Raw genomic sequence first — 17,376 nt, 5'->3', positions numbered from 1 at the left:
CGGCTCCTCTGCCCACACCCCTCCGCCCCAGGCTCCTCTCCCCTCTCCGGCTCCCCTGCTCCCGCCCCAGGCTTCGCCCCCCCCCCCGGCTCCTCTCCCCGCTCCCCCCCCAGGCTCCTCTCCCCTCTCCGGCTCCCCTGCTCCCGCCCCAGGCTTCCCGCCCCCCGGCTCCTCTCCCCGCTCCCCCCTCCCCCGGCTCCGCCCCCCGCGCCCCAGGCTCCTCCCCCGGCTCCGCCCCCCGCGCCCCAGGCTCCTCCCCCGGCACCAGGCAGCACCAGGGGCAGCGACTCAACTTTGGGTTTTTCCCACGCCGCTCCCCCCGGCCCCGGCCCCGCCCCCCTCGTGGACTACAACTCCCATCGGTCCCCGCGGCTGCGTCACGTGCCTCCGCCCGGCCATCCTGCGCCCCACGTCCGGCCGCGCGGAGAGGGGCGGGCCTCCAGATGGGCAGGGCTTCGATGATTGGCGGAGGCCGCTGCCTCTCACCCCGCCCGGCCGGAGCGGAAGGGGTGGGCGGATCCGGAAACGGAGCAGCTGAAAGGCGGAAGTGGAGGCCGCAGCCTGACACCCAGCTGGGGCGGGGGAGAGAGGAGACCCCTGAGCCGTGAGTGGGGCCTGGGGGCTGGGTCCGGCGTCCCGCTGGGAGGGGCTCTGAGCTGGGCACCCCCCCCCCCACGGGAGCCAGGGAGAGGCGGGCCCTGCGGGGGGGGCTCTGAGCTGGGCACCCCCCCCCCCCACGGGAGCCAGGGAGAGGCGGGCCCTGCGGGGTGGGGGGGGCTCTGAGCTGGGCACCCCCCCCCCACGGGAGCCAGGGAGAGGCGGGCCCTGCGGGGTGGGGGGGGCTCTGAGCTGGGCGCCCCCCCCCCCCCACGGGAGCCAGGGAGAGGCGGGCCCTGCGGGGTGGGGGGGGCTCTGAGCTGGGCGCCCCCCCCCCCCCCCACGGGAGCCAGGGAGAGGCGGGCCCTGCGGGGGGGGGGCTCTGAGCTGGGCGCCCCCCCCCCACGGGAGCCAGGGAGAGGCGGGCCCTGCGGGGGGGGGGGGGGCTCTGAGCTGGGCGCCCCCCCCCCCCACGGGAGCTGGTGGGGAAGAGGTGCTCTGAGCTCAGGAGACCCTGTCTGGCATGCTGTCCTTATTCTCTGCCCCACGTGTAAGGTCGTACCCATGGGGTGTGATTCAGGGAGCTTTGGCCAGCCCTCCCTGGCAGGGATCACCAGAGATTAGCCCATGCCCAATGGGTACTGGGGAGTTACTCCCTCTGTAATGTGACTGGGTTCCTAGCTAGCTGGCATGGGTGTGTAAATGGGGCTGGGGAGCAGCTGAGAGCCTGGGCTATTTACACAGGTAACCTCAGCTTCCCTGGTCACCTGAGCCCAGTTTAGGTGAATGTGGAGAGAAGTGGGGTTAGGGCGGTAGGTTATTTTGGGTGAGGCTGACTCCATAATCTTGCTCTCTCTTTCACCCCACCCTGTACCCAGGACAGCTGCTGCTGGTAACTGACTTACTACATGAGGGGAAAAGAGAAGCAAACTCAAGTCCCCCTGCCCCCATTCATTCTAAGCTCTCCCTGGCTATGAACAGTCAGTAACTTCCTAGTAACTTCCCCTTGCTCTGCCTTGTATTATCACTTGGTAAATGTGTTATGACTCATGATTCACTTTGCCCCTGCGAACAGACCTCTGTGGCCTGCCCATCATTAGAGATCTCCCGAATAACTGGATTGGTTGACTGGGTAATGCCATCATCTCTCTGGCTTTCTGGGTACTGGACCAGGTCTGGTCTGGCATAGTGTTTCCAAGAGCTAGACTTTCTGGTGTCACATGTATGTGTAGAAGTTGACTGTAATATTATGGGTTTATGGCAGTTGCTGCTGATTTACTATCGGGCAGAAATGTCAAGGCAGAAAATCCTCAAAACCAGGGCCTTGAGGAGCCACTTAGTCTGGAGCGAGCACTGCCTTGTGACATGGGGAGACTTTCACTTCCAATCCCGACTTGGACGTAAACTTGTAATGTGGCCTTGGAGGAAGGTGGTGTCTTAATCTCCGATGTGGGCATGATACTTGGCTCAAAAGACTGGGGGGTTGTCACCTAATGTGAATCCCTGAAAGTGCAAGGCATACTGGGATTTCACTTAGGTTTTACACCAGCATGCGTATGACTGACCTTCACAGACCCTTCTTGATAGGGGGTCCTGTGTTATAGCATACTCACACAGTAAGTGTGCAAGATATTTTTCTATAGCACAGAATGCATGTGTTGACCCTGAGGATCATAAATCTTGGTTAGATGATAGTGTAGCGTACTTGCAAGCTGACTAGATAATTTCCCAGTTAGAGCATGGCAGTCTGGCTCTTCCGTCAGTCTTGACTCTAATCATAAGTGATGCTTGAGTTAGTAGTTAGTAGGCTTTTCGCATGCCGGGGGGATACTGTGTCATGGCAGGTTTATTGAACAACAACCACAACATCTAGCTGTAACTGTTCTGGTTATTTGAGTAAGTGTCATTGTACTGCATACTTCTCTGCCTCCCCTCTACTCTACACTGTGGCTTTTGCATAGACATACTCTTCTAGAAATTAGAAGAAATCAATGGCTTGTAGCAGAAGTGCTATAACCTTTACTTGTCTCGCATGGGAGACCCAAAGGAGGGAAAAACTGCCCAGGAATTTCAAAAATGGGAGTCTAAAGTAAGTGCCAAAAAAGGCACAAATATCAGGTCCCTTATTTCAAGTGTTAAGAACCCAGCAGCATCCAATGGATTTAGGACCCTAACTTCAGTCTCCTATTTCAGAAAGTCTTGCCCTCCCTGTATTTTAAGTGAAGAGAGTAGTTGGTGCTGGAGTCCACAGTTGAATATGTATCAAGGCGACGGTGCCCTTAACACCTGTAGAGGAGGTAACACCACCTTTAAATTGCGTGACAGTAGGATCAGACACAGACCTCACTACTTCACTGAACCGTAACCGATACAAAGGTGACCTGAGTAAAAATGCGGTATCACTAACACTTAAAGGGTACAGGAGCCGTGTTCCTGACCACTCTTCTGGGCATTAGTGATATTAACGAGGGGACAGGACTCTGAATTCCTGTCTTGGTAGGTAAGTGAAACAGCAACTAACTCTTCCATACTTTTCGTCGCTAGTAAATGAAATCAGTGTGTTTAAAGTCAACACTGTCTGGTTTGGGATCTTACAGGCAGCATTAATATATTTTGATTCACCTTTAACATCTAGTGCTTCTGTAAATGGCTGTTTACAACTTTGACCTTGACTTAAGTCTTAAGAATGTATAAGGAAAGGGCAGGAAAAGAGATCATATTGGGACACTTCTGTTTTAAGGCTGTTGCATGTGAAACAATATACTTCTTCTATTCTTGGCTTTCTGTTTACAGAAGAGCTCAAAATAATTGAGATGCACTGCTTGTACTAGATCAAATTGGCAGAAGAGACAATGTATCAGAACCTTGGTGCCAAGCTAATAGTCAGATAACTTGTGAGCTCTTCCTGCTTGAGGTAATTGTATTCCAAACTATTAATCTCCAAGGCCAGGAGTGCTGAGGGGCCTCTTAGTCTGGAATACAATAGGCCATGGACTAACAGGGACTGCTTGAGTTAATGTGCCCATGACCCTGCACTCTGGCTCATGTCTTTGGAACTTCCTGTTAATATCCCCATGATATACTTGATTGCTTCTCTTCTAACCAAACTCTGGATTGTTCTTTTAAACTTGTAGCTGATAACTGGTGCTTTGGGTGGCCAGAAATGGAAGCAGTTATGATTGTTGTGGACCTGAATGTGGAATTCTGAGAGCAGTGCATGTAGTTGGCTGCCCTGCACCAGGGATCTGGGTCACTCAGTCATTTTGTGTAGCAGAACTGCAGTGTTGAGAAATAACTCTACATTTATGGGTCACTGAGTAGTTTGTTCTGTTCTGACTGGATGAAATCCTGTTTTGGAATCTTGCCTAAACCTTCAAATGTTATCTTCCAGAGTCATGTGTCCAAGTATCTAGATGTTGTTCATCTCTTTAACAAAGTCACCCTTCCAGAGAGTGAGCCAATGGCCTACACACTTTTATAGGCTACTCCAAGTTACCTTCTGTGTGCTCCAGAAAATGAGCCAGATGAGGGTGTGTATGTTCCCTCATACAACCTGTGAGTTTCTGTAGACATTCTGGTTAGCCTTCAGACAAGGCAAAACTTGAGCAATTTAAAACTACACTTGAGTACTTTAAATTGCTAAATTCAAGAGCAATAAAAAGGGCAGTCAGTTTGGTTTAGGCCTGTAATTTTTTTTGAGGCGGTGCAGGGGGAAGGCTTCCTAATCTCCCCTGTGCTGCTGTGAACCCAACCCATCAGTGATGGGCTAGGCTAGTTGAGAAATAAAGCAAAGCTGTCTGGAAGTGAAAGTGCAATTCAAGTATCTCAACAGAGGACGAGTAACCCTATTCTAAGAATTGCTTCAGCTTTAGTAAGAGAAGCAAAAGATCCATCTTCTGTCAGTACAGAATTGTGCCCTCTGGATTTAGGCACCAACTTCAATTCTAGTCAATTATAGTTCAAGTGAGCTTCAGGTTCTGGGCCAGTCCCCTGACAGATCATCTTTGTGGTCTTACAGCCTCTTTCCTATTAACCACCTTTCTCCCGGCTGCTGTGTAGAAGACCCCAGACAGGTGAAAATGGTGCCCTAATGAATTGCAAAGGAGAGGAGTACAGGTTAAAAACAAAAACAAAACAAAACACCCACTATAAAGTCCTTTCACCTGCAGGAATTAAAACTAGCGTCTTTTCCCCTGTAATATTGGGTGTTAACTTATAACAATAGGAGCTGACACAATCCTTTAAGACAAACGACTCCCCGTGTTTCTAAGAATTATTCAAATGTGTGTCTGCTATCTTCTTGGTCAGTGTGTTAGAAAACAGTGTGATGCAGTAGCGATGTCAGTTTCTTGCTGCCCGCCCTCAGGTATGAAGTTGAGTCACTCTTAGGCAAGCAAGGCCTGTGTCTGGTTCTCAGAGCAACTCCATAAAAATTCCAAGCGGTTTCCAGGAAGGTTCAGATTGTCTTTGACTACGACTGACACTGTCTCTGGGAGCAATCGGGTTTATTTTAAACCCTCAAATAGGTGCCGTTTCCTGTTAGTGAGCTGCATGAATCAATAAAAAATTCTGATTGGCATCTCATGTTTGTTTTTTACCTTGTAGTGCTCCCTGCCGCGAGTTGTTGAGGGTGTGATGTCACAACACACCTTTTCAAGACTGTATATAGGATGCCAACACTTGAGCATGCTGCTATCTTGCAGTGCTACTCCGCATCACCCATGCAACCCCTCCGTCCAACTAAGGAGTGGGGAGCTCTCCAGTCCTGGTTCAGAAGTATGTGGAGTGATCCTTTGGGTGGCAGAGTTCCTGTTACAAGTGGGTTGGGCTCCTCTGTTACTCTGAGCTAAGCGTTATCTTCCCCCACCACCCCTGCAAATGTACACAGCACTGTACAGACACAGTGAGAGCAGCAAGTTGAAGGTCCTTGTGGGGGAGGCATTGGACTGGGATGTGGACTCCGGGGTTCGAGTGCTAGCTGCTGCAGACTTTGTTCATCTTGAGCAAGCCATTTCATCTAGCTGTGCCTCCATTCCCATCTGTTAAATGGCGATGATACTCCCTGACATCACAGATGGGGGATCATATTAGACTGAGTGATTCTGCCTGGAGGCGCTTACACTGTGGTAAACTCCCATTCTTGGACAAGAGCTATCTCTATGCTCCCAGAACCATGCTAGGTGCTCTATGTATGTTCAGAAAGAGAGACCCATTTCCCAAAGGGTTTTAACCTCTACCCAGATAACAGGATTGTGCAGTGTCTTCTTCCCTTGTAACACCACTTTTTACCATATTCTTGTAGTACTTAAATGGGGAAGTGCCATCCCCTTACACTTGGGATCTTATTAGTGAGGGTGTTAGAGCATTGCCCCTGGAGGTGACAGATGACCCAAGTACAGGGCTTTGCCGAAGCAATAGTACAAAGCTTGCTTCTGTGGCTGCCTTCCATCGTTTTGATCTAGTCTGTCATCCCGGTTTGCATTGCTGTAGTAGCGTAAACAAAAATGCTACTCTTAGGTGCCATTAGTGAGAATGCAGCTTCTAATAATATCCTTGTCACCTTCCTCATGTGCTAGTAATGCACACAAACACAATACCTCAGCCTGTTCTAATTGTGTGTTTCTCAGTTCAGCCATGGTGATCTAATAGGGCACTACCAACTGTTTCTAAAGCATTAGTCATACTGTTCAGCTAAATTAAAGCCCCAACCAGAGCAGCCATGCAACTTCCTCTGAATCTTGTAGAGCTGGCATGACCCCGTCTTGGTCACTTTCAAAGTTGGATTAAAATCTATCTTAACTATTCTGCTTTGTCAGGAGTAAGATGATGCAGTACTTGATTCTAGCAGAGACTTCTCAATTTCCTTCTCCCTTTCTTATGTCAAGTCTGTGCTTATGATGTGGGGTGGCTGATTAAACCCTGCAAGCCTTATCTGTGGTCTAATAAGAGAATTTTTCCTTTCATGAATCAAAAAGGAATTCATGTGCATAGTTCTTTGTACTTCATTTTCACCTTATTGCTCCCACTACATGGGTGCTTTACAAGCACCCTTCTTATCATAGTGAGAGGAGTGTTTTCCCCAACTTGCCTGAATTTTAAGGTGAAGGACAGAGGTTAAATGATGTACCCAGCCAGCGGAACAGAAAATGTCCAGCTGACTTCACAGATAACGCTGCATCAGTTACCGCTGGTTCACGTTTTAAAGATCTGTTTTCACAACCATGAGTGCTAGAAATACTAGCCACGAGGGCTCTAATCTGTGGCAATGGTTGGATTCCATAGCTACAGAACATGGAGTCTTAACTTAAACATGCCACACTGGCTATCACCACTATAACATCACAATCTCTAGGTGCCTCTGGACATGACATAAATAGCGATCTTTTTCTGTATCTGCTTGGCATTTTAGTGAGCTTACCACACCCATGAGCCCCATTAAAGAGCATGCCTCTGGTTACTGAAACCGGTAGCTGTTACTTTGCTATTACCTGTGGAGAATTAACCTTAATAGCAGTGAGCCAACTAACAGAGTACTCAAAATAGCTAACTAGCATGTGGCAGTGTTTGAGCTGATATCATTGAATATCCTGAATTCCCCTGTCTTACTGCAAACTTAACTTGTGTAATTACCTTCCAAAGTATCAACTTGTCAACATGGGGTACTGGAGGTTCTGGCCTCTTCACCTTCTGTTCATTGGGTTTAAACACTTTTTATCTGTGTGGAGACATTAACATAAGACCTGCCACTGACAATTCCAAGCAGATACACACCTGTCTTGGAGCTCTGGTTACAATAACCTAGCACCATAGGAGGTAAGTTTCTGTGAATTGTTTAAGCTGAAGTGAATACTACAGCTTCCGATCTTCACATCAACACTCTTGGCATTGACTATTTAAATCCGTTTTCTCCACAAGATGTTGATACAAGTGACTCAAACACCCACCTTCCTTGTTGGAGGAGAAATTTGTGTGTTAGCACCAGTGGAATGATTTTTTTTTCTTCCCCCATTTAAGAATCTTTGTGGCCAGGAAAAGAGACTTGCTGCAGACAAAAGTAACGTCAGTCACAGAAATGTTAAGTATTACTTGTAACACTAGTAAGCAGAACATTTTCAGACAGTGATTCCATTCCTGGTGTCCCTTGATCAGTCCGATGCCCTGTTCTAGCTACAGAGTCACTTTCCAGAAGCTCTCCAAGGGTGTCACAGACAAGCCATACAGTGTCCCTCCAGACAGGATTTATACCCACTTTGCAGAAGTGAAATGACCCATCCAGAACAATTCAGTGACTGGCAGAGCTGGGAACAGAACCACTCTCGCCACAGGGTTGGAAGAAAATCCAGCCGAAGGCTCACCCAGAACCATAGCAGCAGCCCGCCTCAGGGCAGTCACTCTGATCACTGCTTGTTGCTGATTAAAGTCCTGTGCATGTTTTTTACTTGACTTCAGTTATGGAAGTTCTGATAATTCCCTTGCCACATAAAGAGATCACAGAGCTAAACTGGCACACTCAGACTGTACTAGACATGAATTACCTGACACTTCCCTGAGCCCTGTTTTTATAATGGACTGACTTGGGCCCTGCCTGCTGGCTCTGCCAACTGGTGGTAAAGCAGGAAGATATCTTGGTTAGCAGGTGAATTTGTGCTTTACTAGGCAGTTAATGGCTGGCTTGATAATATCAAGCAAGGAAAAGTGCAAGAGTTGGCACTAGTCGGTGCGTTCCAGATCTTGGGAAGCTGACGTCTATGGCTGATGCCTGCACAGCTGTAACAGTTATAACTTTCAATTACTTTGACTAGGTCAGAAAGAAAGTCTTTCTTAAAAAATACCTGAATTCTAGGGTCTCTCTAGCCTTGTCTCACTAGCATTGCCCTGTTCAAGTGTTAGCAACTTAATTCTCAACTGATTATGCATCCGATGAAGTGAGCTGTAGCTCACGAAAGCTCATGCTCAAATAAATGGGTTAGTCTCTAAGGTGCCACAAGTCCTCCTTTTCTTTTTGCGAATACAGACTAACACGGCTGTTACTCTGAAACCTTAATTCTCAACTGAATTCCCTCTTTGTGGGTTTGCCTTGCAGTCAGAAGATTCTGTTAATGAAGCTGTATGACTGAAGGAGACAACAGCTCCATTAGCTTGAATGCTGCTGGGCATATTTAAGGCTAGCTGCTTAAATGTTTGCCTCAATTGAATCACTTAATAAAGCTTCCACTGGGAGACACTCCCTGGAGTCTGGCAGGAATTCTTATCCTGCTGCACACTGAAACACTCTTCTTTTGGCGGAACAGACGGGCTTGATACATGTGTGACTGTCCCATGTGCAAACTGGGAGACAGATGGCATACTGTGCATTGGTGAGAGACACAAGCTGCATGTCCTGCAGGTTATTTGCATAACTTCGGAAGGAACAGATCTAGACTTTCTCGGTGGCCTTTCAAAGGCAAACTTGTTTCAGAGAACAGCCAGGTGTGAGTTCTGGGGTAGCCATGCCTCTGATAGTCTTTCAACAGGAATACAAACTCTCCATTATTAGAATGGAAGCACTTTTAAAATCCATTGGCAGTTCCAGTTCTCCTAGGAAAGGTGGATTGACCTTGAAACTCTAGCATGCCTTGTGCCAGCACAGTAGCAATGTGCTACCTCTTGACTTGTGATCTGAGCACCTGAATGCTAACCCTGACAGTGGCACTTACTCCTGTTGAGCTGCTAGCTCAGTGGACACGGAGCCTGCTCACTGGCTACAGAAGTGTCCCTCCCCAGAAGTGTTCCTTCCCTTAGCTTGCGGAGGGAAGTGCAGGTTGTGGCTGTAGAAATTGTGTAAAGTCACAATTTTACAAAGAAGTGTAAAGTCATTCGGGAGGAGATGTGGGCTTGCGATAGGGTAACTGGGAGAGGCAAGTTCTAAGCTTGCCCATGTAGTACATGTCACGCTGTTAGCTGGATCAGCTCTCATATGGTAAGGTGACAGTTATGGCTTTCCTCTTGCAAGGCTAGCTTACTGGGTTTTTGGCTGGGGGAGTGTTCAATCAAATGGATTCTATGTCTCCGAGTCAGGTAGCTAAGCATGTTACAGTACTCCATGAGGTGTGTACTTCAGTACCATGAAAACAACAAGGAGTCCGGTGGCACCTTAAAGACTAACAGGTTTATTTGGGCATAAGCTTTCGTGAGTAAAACACCACTTCAGATGCGAGAACCATGATTCAGCACCATGGTAACCAAGCCCCTTGGGGTTCTGAGAAAAGCTTGTGGTAGGTCAGAATATGTCTAACCAGTGGTCTTTAAATAACCCTTAAACAGGAACCTGTTTTTATACCAAGGATTTAGTCTCTCCCTGCCACAGCACTCTGCTTGTCTAGGGCCTGCTTGTGAATGCTGACATCTTTATTATAGGGGAAGAAAATGGTTGTTAAATGCCTAATACACAGGCTTTGCAAACGTAAAGGAGTTTCGGGGGTTATAAGGGGGGTCAAACATTGTACTAACCTTGAGAGAGGGCAAGTGTGCCTTTAATGATCTTTGGTGAAGCAAAACCTACTTATGTCACTCTAACAATGCTGGTTCTGGTGGGACCCAATGGAGAGTGCCAATTCAGGACAAATTGCTTAAAGCAGGGCAGTTACCGCCCAAGACTGGGGTTTTCCACCTCTAAGGCAAACCAAACCAGCCAGAGAGGACTTTGGTTTTACCCCACTGGCTAACCACAAGTCACACAAGCAATTCCCTTAGACACTCCAGTTTCCCAGTATCCCCACCAGTGCCACTCGTTATGGGGATGAATGGTTATGAAAACCAATACCCCAGTAAAGGAAAAAAGTTCTCAGTCCCAAAGGACCAAGCCCCAGACCCAGGTCCTTATACAAATCAGATTTCACCCACAAATAACACTGTTGCCAATCCTTTAGAATCTAAAGGCTTATTCATAAAATGAAAGATATAGATGAGCTAGAATTTGGTTAAATGGAATCAATTACATCCAATGATGGCAAAGTTCTTGGTTCAGGCTTGTAGCAGTGACAGAATAAACTGCAGGTTCAAATCAAGTCTCTGGAGTACATCGACAGCTGGGATGGGTCATCCGTCCTTTGTTTAGAGCTTCCGTTTGTAGCAAAGTCTCTCCAGAGGTATGAAGCAGGATTGAAGACCAGAAGGAGATGAGGCATCAGCCTTTTATAGTCTCTTGCCATGTGGTATTTGCTTTCTTTTGTCCCAAGGACATGCTATCCAGCACATGGCATAGAAATACCTTAGAGTTCTGTCCATAGGCAGGTCCCTGCATACCTTGCTGAGTCATAAGGCGTGTCTGCCTTCTCCCAATGGGTCAGTTGTATAGCTGATGGCTCTTAATGGGTCATCAAGCAGGCTAGGCAGAGCTGACACCAACTTGTCTGGGATGTCATCAAGAAGCAGAGCAGAAGTTTGAAATACAGTCCATATAGAGCCAATATTCATAACTTCAACTACAGAAATGATACACATATACAGATAATAATTATAACCAAAGGAGTACTTGTGGCACCTTAGACTAACCAATTTATTTGAGCATAAGCTTTCATGAGCCACAGCTCACTTCCTCGGATGCATACTGTGGAAAGTGTAGAAGATCTTTTTATACACACACAGCATGAAAAAAGAGTGGGGTGGGGCAAGGTATTTTTTCATGCTTTGTGTGTATAAAAAGATCTTCTACACTTTCCACAGTATGCATCCGAGGAAGTGAGCTGTGGCTCACGAAAGCTTATGCTCAAATTGGTTAGTCTCTAAGGTGCCACAAGTCCTCCTTTTTCTTTTTGCGAATGCAGACTAACACGGCTGTTACTCTGAAACCTATAATTATAACCAGCCACTCATAACCTTTCCATGGACCCCTCACACAACAACCTTTGTACAACATTTTCTGCAAATATAGCACAGTGGTTGCACAGTGATCTATACGGTTACAGACCCGGTCAGTAACGTTATAGTCACTAACTCCAAGGTGTCCCTGCCAAGGAATTCAGGCAGCATCTTAAGTAGTTGATAGTCTAAGTACTTCATTGGGGGCTTTTTCTTGAGCCGTGGTAACCCGAGCGAAGTGAGGCTATTTGCGTAGCTTGCTGCAGGTGCAGTCCTCCCTCTCCGTGCACGGTTCCTGCCATTCGGTATAGCCGGCTCCAGCGGTGGGTATGGGGCCCACTGCAGCAAAGAAGTCAAGGCAGTGAGTGTATCATGCAAAGCTATTCTTCCAAGTTATTCCTCAGAATAAATTACTGCAAGCAGAATTGGTGGCAGAAATTAAGCCACTAACTTGGTTGTCAAAGGGTCCTAGAAAGCCTTAGGATTCATATGAGCTTGCATGGGAACTTGGCTATAGTAGGGTATGTCTACATTGCAATTAAAAAAGCACAGCTGGGCAGTGACAGCTGACTTGGGCTCGTGGGTCTTGGGTGAAGAGGCTGTTCAATTGGAGTGTAGATGTCTGGGTTCTGGGACCCTCCCATCTTGCAGGGTCCTAGAGCTTGGGCTGCAACCCAGCTCAGATGTCTACACTGCAATTAACAGTCCCATAGCTGGAGTCAGCTGGAACAGGCAAGATGCAGGTGCCTAACTGCCATGTAGACATACCTGTAGCGTACATCTGCCAGTGCTTTGAGCTGCTCTCAGATGTCACATATTAAGGCTGGTGGGCTTGAGTGTAGCAGAAGTGGCTTGTTCAGACCCTGATCTAGGAAGTAACCTAAATTATTTAGTGGGCGTTATCAGCAAATCACACCTCACCCTCTTCTTTGAATGTGAAATTGGGAAGCCTTTTCTGGGAGGGGAATCTGTGGTGCTCTGATCTGTGCTGGTTGCTGTGGGTTACTCGTTAATTTTTAAGATGTAGTTGTTAGACACTTAAAGCTCTCCATGGCCTCTGCTCTGTCTGCTTGAGACCACCTTTCCCCATTCCATATGTCCTCAGCTGAGGTTACAGCAGGTGCTCAGATCCGGAGTTCCCCAGATCCAGACCTGGCTCGGTGGGAAGGGCTATTGGCTTTGGAACGTCTCCCTTGGTCTGGACTAGCCCAGTGTGTCGACTTTCAGAGCATGTTGCACGGCTCCTCTTGGGGTGTTTTTTTGTGGGGGATGTCGATGGGGAAAGGGTATTGCTGCTGGCTGTGCTTTTAAACAATTGTCGGGTGCCTAGGTACTTGGGTAGAACCTGATTTTGCTAAATCTCTAAAATCAGTATAACCTGCCTTGCACTGTGCTTTGGCAGTATTTTTTCTTCTACACTGAAATTGCCCAAGAGCTTAGGTACCTTAAATAGGACAGAATAAAGGAACCCTGCATCCCAGTGTCCTGTCCAGATGCTTCCAGCAGAAATATAGCCTGGTTACCAATCCTGACACCCAATATCTCTGAACTTCTCCTTGCTTGACATTTTCTGCCCTATGTTGCTCACCTCAACTCAAAGGAGCAGTGAAGGAAACTGCAGAGTTGTCCAAAGCTGAGCGCTCTCTGAGCGGGCAAACATTGTACAAATCTTTGGCAAACACCAGATAGAACTAGAGCTTCTTAGCCTATGGCTTTCATAATTAATAGGCTGTAATTGGTTTGTCTCAAACACTCCATTTGTCAAGTCTCATTTCATGGCCATTGAAACTTTGTTGTCCAGCAATACCCTTCTATTGCTAGCTGCATGCTGCCAGCCCTAGGGCTAATTGGGCCCCTAACAAGCCCTTCATAGCAAATGTAAAGCTGAAAGCTTATTTTCAGTGCTCTTCTGCTTATTTCTTCCTCTATGTATTGGTCCAGCTGCCCACACTGAGCCTACCCAGTGACAGTGTGATGTGGAAGAGTAGAAGGTACCAAGAACTGCATGAAGTCATCTTTAAGGTGTTGTCAGACTGGCCAGCTAAGGCGCTGGTTTAAATTCACATCCCAGCTACAAACTGGTGCTGTAATAATTAACATCTGCAAAACTCTTTTGAATAAGCTGGTGGTCTTGTAAGTGAAACTCGCTTCTGAAGGCTGAGTGGCAAGACGCCATCTGAAGCTCTTTGTTACTATTCACTCTAATGCAGGGTGGCAGACAGCAGCTGTGGCAGGCAAGGTTGAGGAATGTGAACAGCTGGATGTTACAGAAGTGTCTGATGGGCTGAATCCTTATAAACTGCTGGGCAGGGTCTTTGGTAATAAACCTCTATCACTTGCCTCAAAGCCGACAGGGCTGCTGAGGGGATGTCTGTATCACAAACACTAGATTGTAGTTACGTAAGAGCTGTGAATCATCCAGCAGGAGCACACACCTCGCCCAGTGGGGAGCTCCTCAGCAAAGCAAGAGACAACACAAAGGTACAAGCTTGTGCCTGAACCTCCTGTGACCTCCGACTTCTGGATTCTCTAACTCGTGTCTGGCAGCTGTGTGGTATGAACCTAACTCAGGGGTGGGCAAACTTTTTTGCCCTGAGGGCCACATCGGGGTGCAAAACTGTATGGAGGGCCAGGTAGGGAAGGCTGTGCCCCCCAAACAGCCTGGCCCCTGCCCCCTATCTGCCCCAACCCATCTAACGCCGCCGCCCCCTTACCATGCTGCTCAGAGCGGCAGGAGCTCGCAGCCCTGCTGTCTGGACTGAACCAGCTGCACTGCGTGTGCAGCGGTGTGACTGGGGGGGGGGGGGGGCTAGCCTCCCCGGCCTGCAGCTCAGGGGCCAGGTAGGATGGTCGCGTGGGCCGGATGTGGCCCACCTCTGACCTAACTGCATATTCATCAGTCCTGAATGTTTGAGCAATTTATTTAGGGTAGGTTTCAGAGTAGCAGTCGTGTTTAGTCTGTATTCGCAAAAAGAAAAGGAGTACGAGTGGCACCTTAGAGACTAACCCATTTGAGCATAAGCTTTCGTGAGCTACAGCTCACTTCATCGGATGCATACTGTGGAAAGTACAGAAGATCTTATAAAAGATGTACAGTATGCATCCGATGAAGTGAGCTGTAGCTCACGAAAGCTTATGCTCAAATGGGTTAGTCTCTAGTCTCTAAGGTGCCGCTCGTACTCCTTTTCTTTTTGTTTAGGGTAGTTGCAGTTGGATGCTATTCCTGCTCTCCCAAAGTCCCGAACTGTAGCACTGGCTTTCACCAGAGTGTCCAGTCTTCCTCTACCCCCCCAGACAAAACTGGTCTTAAATCATCAAGAAGTGTTTCTGAAGGGGGCTTGGTGCTCCCTGCAGCTCTTGGTAGAAGTCTGCTAAATATCTTTGCCTCAGGCTTGATTCTTGGCACTTGTGTGTTAGGGTTCAATCCTTGAATCTTCTGGCAAAACTTACTGGAGGCTGCTGCCACCACAAACTTTGGGCAGGTAAATGGACAACCTGTTTAATGTATGTTCTCTCTTGCTTCACTTAAATCTGACCCCTTCCTGCTTATTGAAAAGGGATTCACTTCTGTGCATTAGGACCTGATATAAGGAGTTATTTTTACACATCAAATCCGAAAGTGTAGCTCACCTATCTTCCGAACCCCACCTTCCCCCGAGTACCCATTGCTAGCTGTCCGTTCCAGAGTGCCCCAACAGGGACAAAGTGCCTTAGCTCACCCCCTTGCACTGTCCATGGCTTGCCTCTGCCCACTGACAAGATTGGCAGTCTGCAGCTTCAGCTTATGCCTTCCTTTCATTTGTGTCCCAGCTACACTGGTAATGTCTGGTTAGTCTGTGATCTGCCTTTCCTAGCTGATCCACCCATGGTGGTGAGACACATTAATAAACCAAAAACTACCACTGCATAAATTTTGGCTTGTGGTATAAAGGAGACTGGAAAATAGCTATTAACACTAATAGAACAAATGACACTGACTTGTAACGCAAGTTGTTAGCTGGCAGATATCCCTGGCTAGGCGGTCTCAGTTTCCTTTTAAAATGCGTTTTTGACCTCTTAGTCTGCATTCTGAAATTTCACTAGTTGGAATAGGCCCCATGGCTTACCTTGCATCGTAACCAAGATTGCAGAGGTTCTCTGAACTTCTCCTGGGCCAGCCTTTCTCTGATCAGTTGCATAGCAAGCTGTCCCTTCCTGTGCATAGGAGGGAATTATTGAAAGTGAGAAGCTAAAGATTCAGAAATCCTCTGGAAGTGGTAACTTGAGGCAAGGGGTGGAGGGTGCAGCAAGTGCTGGGATTCCTCCTCTTTACCAGTCTCTGCAGTTTCCTTATGGAAGGAGGCATCTGCATGCAAACTGGATGGTAGGAGCCTGAACCAGGCATTAACGTGCAAGTCTAACTTCACTCATTATGATGCTACTTGCTTTTCAAAGGTGAGAAACAGACTTCAGAAATACACTTGCTGGAATAGGAGCTTAACAGAGGACTCCAATCTAATGGTATGGGGACATGAGTCCATCAGCTCTAAGAATGCCTGCTTCACTGGCTGGGGACTCGAACTTCCACGGTAGCTGGAGTAGCGATGGTGGCGTCGCCACTCGCTCTGTGTGGTGTGAACATACCATTAAAGCTGAGATGAGAATTGGCAGCCTGCCTGTCATGCCTGCCCATGTCCCAGCACACCTACTTAAAGTTGTCAGTCTTGCAGATGACAAGTATTGACCCACAGCACCGTTGTCCATTCACTCGCAGATGTTCATGCGAAAGGGTTGTAAAATGAAAATGGTTTTGTGACTGGCAGGAGCTGAGCTGCAGCAAGGCGTGGTGTGTGCGGTAGCTGCTGAGCTTCCATACGATTACTGATGTTAAAAGGTCATACGTCACAGCACAGCTTGCGAGAGCAGAACTGCACCCGTATTTGGCATATGCACAAACTGAACACTGCTATTTTTAATGTGGCTAATTATATAAACTGTCTGAAATCAGTTAGCAACTTGTTCTGCTTTAGGCCTTTGCTAACTTTGAGTTTAATTCAGAATGTTTTTATACCTAGTTGTAGGCCAGAAGACCTCAAACAGACTTAAAGCCAAGCAAGAAACAGCAAATACTTACTGTACCTTCCCTGCTGCATGATGTATCTCTCAATGATTGCATCCAGAAGCATGGATATGTGAGACACAGTGCTTTCCCAATTGTAAGACCGCACTGTAGCTGGCAGTGAAGGCTAGACAAAGGTCCAAGTTACAGCTGCAAGAAACTGCTTACAGCTGGCATCAGGAAGTCAGGGAATTTGTCTCCAAGTACAGTGTTGGGCATGATCCCTTCTGTACTGGTTTGGTGTGTGCTAGCTTTAGGACCGAATCACAGCAGTGTGCTGCGGAATTATGTCAAGGGCCTAAAGCATCAGAAGTAAATAAGTGACTTCAGATGCCAAAATATGGCCCTGGTGCCTGATTTGAACTACTGTGCTTCAAATATTCTTCTGAAGCAGAGAATAGAATGCATACATTATCAGCTCCAGCACTTGTAAAAGGTGCTGCATTTACAATCCTGAAGACAAGTTCTCGTTCCCCATGGAACACATAGAAGCAGTGCCAGGTTCCTCCTGGCTCTTACTTCCACCCTGCCTGAAAGGGCCACCGTTAGAGGCACAAGGTATCTCAGCTTTGGCCAGGAGTAAGATGCTTCAAACCCCTGGGCCATGCAGTCTCCTTGTAAACTTTTCTTTGGGAGTGGGTGACTTGGAGCCTGCTGAGAACTGTCATACAAGCTGTACTTCGGTGATTCTGCTCTGGCGTACATGATATGACCCGATTGCAGGATCCCGGGTCTTCACTTTACTTGTGAGTCCAGTGAAACAGGAATATGGGTCACATTGAGACTTGATGTTGCCAGCAAACTTGTTCCCTTATGTTGCCTGCTCTGGGAATCTGTCTCAT

At 47.7% G+C, this 17,376-nt stretch overlaps 1 protein-coding gene across 1 annotated transcript in view; it reads left to right on the top strand.

Moving 5' to 3' along the window:
* Positions 1-500: 500 nt before the first annotated feature.
* The window catches only part of RAB5C (RAB5C, member RAS oncogene family), a 30,458-nt gene continuing 13,582 nt past the window's right edge, over positions 501-17,376 (top strand). Inside the window, exon 1 of the mRNA XM_074940721.1 lies at positions 501-604. The gene's annotated coding sequence lies outside the window, so the exon portion shown is untranslated. The remainder of the gene's footprint in view (positions 605-17,376) is intronic.

The sequence above is a fragment of the Natator depressus genome, chromosome 27, assembly GCF_965152275.1.
Source record: "Natator depressus isolate rNatDep1 chromosome 27, rNatDep2.hap1, whole genome shotgun sequence".
Classification (NCBI taxonomy): Eukaryota; Metazoa; Chordata; order Testudines; family Cheloniidae; genus Natator; species Natator depressus.
Note: the sequence above shows the minus strand (reverse complement) of the source record. Positions and strands in the feature narration are given on the sequence as shown.